The sequence below is a fragment of the Palaemon carinicauda genome, chromosome 36 (assembly GCF_036898095.1).
Source record: "Palaemon carinicauda isolate YSFRI2023 chromosome 36, ASM3689809v2, whole genome shotgun sequence".
Taxonomy (NCBI): Eukaryota; Metazoa; Arthropoda; class Malacostraca; order Decapoda; family Palaemonidae; genus Palaemon; species Palaemon carinicauda.
In genome coordinates, this window is record NC_090760.1 from 7665464 (window position 1) to 7669924 (window position 4461).

Genomic DNA, 4461 nt, shown 5'->3' on the forward strand with positions numbered 1-4461 from the left:
ACATCAAGAGTAAATATCTCTCTCTCTCTCTCTCTCTCTCTCTCTCTCTCTCTCCGAAGTAACAATTTTTGTTTTGTAACCAAACAAATTGGTAATATTTTCTTTCTCTCTCTACAAAGTTATACTTTTTCTTCAATCAAATATATTCGGCGAACATCAAGAGAATAGTCAATCTCTCTCTCTCTCTCTCTCTCTCTCTCTCTCTCTCTCTACGAAGTAACAATTTTTGTTTTGTAACCAAACAAATTGGTAATATTTTTTCTCTCTCTCTACAAAGTTATACTTTTTCTACAACCAAATATATTCGGCGAACATCAAGAGTAAATCTCTCTCTCTCTCTCTCTCTCTCTCTCTCTCTCTCCGAAGTAACAATTTTTGTTTTGTAACCAAACAAATTGGTAATATTTTCTTTCTCTCTCTACAAAGTTATACTTTTTCTTCAATCAAATATATTCGGCGAACATCAAGAGAATAGTCAATCTCTCTTTCTCTCTCTCTCTCTCTCTACGAAGTTATATTTCTTGTCTACCAAATAGATTCCACGAATCTCAAGAGAATAGTAATTCTCTCTCTCTCTCTCTCTCTCTCTCTCTCTCTCTCTCTCTCTCTTGTCATTATCAGGTTAATATGCTCCTCGGGTCAAGTCAGGTCAAGTTGCAGTTCGTGTCTTGAGTCAAATCTGTATTGAGTGATGTTGACAAGTGATGAGTAATTACGATCGTTGGGTCGTTGGGTTATTATTTTGTGTGTGTGAGAGAGAGAGAGAGAGAGAGAGAGAGAGAGAGAGAGAGACTATTCTCTTGATGTTCGCCGAATGTATTTGGTTGAAGAAAAAGTATAACTTTGTAGAGAGAAAAAAAATATTACCAATTTGTTTGGTTACAAAACAAAAATTGTTACTTCGTAGAGAGAGAGAGAGAGAGAGAGAGAGAGAGAGAGAGAGAGATTTACTATTCTCTTGATGTCCGCCGAATATATTTGGTTGAGTAAAAAGTATAACTTTGTAGAGAGAAAAAATAAATATTACCAATCAGTTTGTTTACAAAACAAAAATTGTATTTTCGAGGAGAGAGAGAGAGAGAGAGAGAGAGAGAGAGAGAGAGAGAGATTGACTATTCTCTTGATGTTCGCCGAATGTATTTGGTTGAAGAAAAAGTATAACTTTGTAGAGAGAAAAAAATATTACCAATTTGTTTGGTTACAATACAAAAATTGTTACTTCGTAGAGAGAGAGAGAGAGAGAGAGAGAGAGAGAGAGATTTACTATTCTCTTGATGTTCGCCGAATATATTTGATTGAAGAAAAAGTATAACTTTGTAGAGAGAAAGAAAATATTACCAATTTGTTTGGTTACAAAACAAAAATTGTTACTTCGGAGAGAGAGAGAGAGAGAGAGAGAGAGAGAGAGAGTGCATAATTCACATAATACTTAAGAACTGATTTGCTAAAAAAAAAAAAAAAAAAAAAATCGAAACAGATAAACTGGATCTCAAGTGGGCAACACAGACTATGCTTGAGCATACCACTGTTATTATCGATTATTAATTATGGTTTTCGTAGAGTTCGTGGGAATTTGCTTTTATGGTGCATACGAAGAAAAAAAAACAGACATCGGCAATGAGCTAGCAATGCTAAACGTCTCTCTCTCTCTCTCTCTCTCTCTCTCTCTCTCTCTCTTTAAAGTTTAATAATTCGAGATTTACTCTCTTTTATATTATTATTTATTATTATTATCATTAATATTATTATTATTATTATTATTATTATTTGCTAAGCTATAGCCCTTGTTAGAAAAGCAGACGGCTATAAGGCCGAGGGTTCCAACAAGGAAAATAGCCCAGTGAGGAAAGGAAATAAGGAAATAAACTATATTTAGCTTTAAGAAGTAATGAATAAGAATATAAAATATCTTAGATCAACAACAACGTTAAAGCAAGTGACCCCACTCTCTCTCTCTCTCTCTCTCTCTCTCTCTCTCTCTCTCTCTTCATAATTACCTCTTCTTTTCTCTTTAAAGTTTATCAAATCAAGATATGCTCGCTTTTTATATTATTATTATCATTATTATTATTATTATCAATTGCTAAGCTACAACCCTAGTTGGAAAAACAGGATGCTATAAGGTCAAGGGCTCCAACAGGGAAAAATAGCCCAATGACGAAAGGAAATAAGGAAATAAACTATATATAGTTTTAAGAAGTAATGAATAAAAATATAAAATGTCTTAGATTACCAACAACGTTAAAACAAGTGACCAAGCCCTCTCTCTCTCTCTCTCTCTCTCTCTCTCTCTCTCTCTCTTCATAATTACCTCTTCCTTTCTCTTTAAAGTTTATCAAATCGAGATATGCTCGCTTTTTATATTATTATTATTATTATTATTATTCTTATTATTATTATTATCAATTGCTAAGCTACAACCCTAGTTGGAGAAACAGGATGCTATAAGGTCAAGGGGTCCAACAGGAAAAATAGCCCAATGAGGAAAGGAAATAATGAAATAACTATATATAGCTATGAAAAGTAATGAACAAGATTATAAAATATCTTAAGATTCTCTCTCTCTCTCTCTCTCTCTCTCTCTCTCTCTCTCTCATATCCCACATATGCAGTTAAAATGAGTTGAATCTGACGGACCTATAATTGCTCGTAAACTCAAGACCGCCAGATCATACTTGTCAATATAGCATTCGTTAGATCACAATAACTTGAAGTCCCTCGGAAGTTCACGTGGATTCCCACGGGTATTCTAAGGGTGGGTTGGGGTGGGGGTTGGGGGGGGGGGGGGGTCATTTCGGGCATCGGTCCCCCCCACCTCTTGTCTCGTATTTCGCGAATTGATTTGCATTTCGCGAAATGATTTGATAAGATGTTACGCCACGATCTCGCTTTGGAGGTGATGGGTTCGCAATTATGTACGTTAATTCTTTTTTTTTTTTTTTTTTTTTTTTTTGCATTATTATACAGTTTAATTGCTTCCCATTGCAAGCATACCTAGAAGTGTGCAAGCATATTGGCTACGTCAGATAACCACGAACAGTCATGCCGTATGTGTGTGTGTGTATATATATATATATATATATATAAATATATATATATATATATATATATCTGTGTATATATATATATATATACACAGTATATATATATAGATACATATATAAATATATATATATATAGATAAATATATATATATATATATATATATATAGATATATATATATATACATATAATATATATATAATATATATATATATATATATATATATAATCTGCACAAAATTGACGTTGCAATAAAGTTTATTGAGTAACTAATCAAATAGAAGGGGAAAGTAGTTGAAACATGAATGAAATTGGGAAAGTAATTTGGATGTGAAGTTATTCATGAATTCTTCAGTTTAAAGGCTTAAAAGTTTAAAGGTCGCTCATGAATGGCAGAGGCAAGGGACAGTGAAATTGCCCTATCAAGCCGGACAATGCCCTAGAGACTGACCACATATAATCAGCGCCGAAGCCCCCTCTCCATCCAATTTAGGACCAAGGAGGGCCAGGTAATGGCTGCTGATGACTCAGCAGATAGACCTATAGACTCCAACCCCCCATTCTTAGCTCACAAGGATAACGAGGATGCATCGACCAAAGGAACTATCGAGTTTGAGCGGGACTCGAACCCCAGTCTGGCGTTCACCAGTCAGTGACGTTACCACATGGCTTTATTCATTAAGAGAAGATTGTTTTAATGAAACAAATGCATGAAGAAGTTTTGAAAGAAGAAACCTGGAGAGTGAAAGATGGTTAAAGACTTAAATGCGCATTAATTAAAAACAAAATTGTCCTCCAGAATTAGATATAGAAATTAAGCTGAGCCAATCTATCGCCAGGACATAATGTTCACCTAGTTCTCTTGCTTGAGGGTACACTCGAGCTCACTATTCTACCTTATTTCTCTTCCTCTTGTTTTGTTTAAGTTTTTATCGTTTATATAGGAGATATTTATATCAATATTACTATTCTTAAAATATTTTATTTTCCTTTCCTCACTGGACTATTTTCCCTGTTGGAGCCCCTGGGCTTATAGCATCCTGCTCTTCCAACTAGGGTTGTAGCTTAGTAAGTAAGTAAGTAATAATAATAATAATAATAATAATAATAATAATAATAATAATAATAATAATAATAATAATAATAACTACATTCAATTACAACTACATACGTTTGCCAGATGTGATTTGGAAAAAAATAAAAAAAAACTGTCCATTGAGAAATGATATTAATAAATGTTTTAAATGGGCATGTACTTTTGTTATGGCAATCTGCAAAGAGCTATGTTAAGTATAATGATGGGAATAACACTAAGAGACGGAAAAAAAAGTTAACATGGATACGAGAGCAAACTAAAGTTGAGGAGTTATGGGGTCCTTTGACAGGCCAGGCAGTACTACATTGAATCTTTCTCTCTG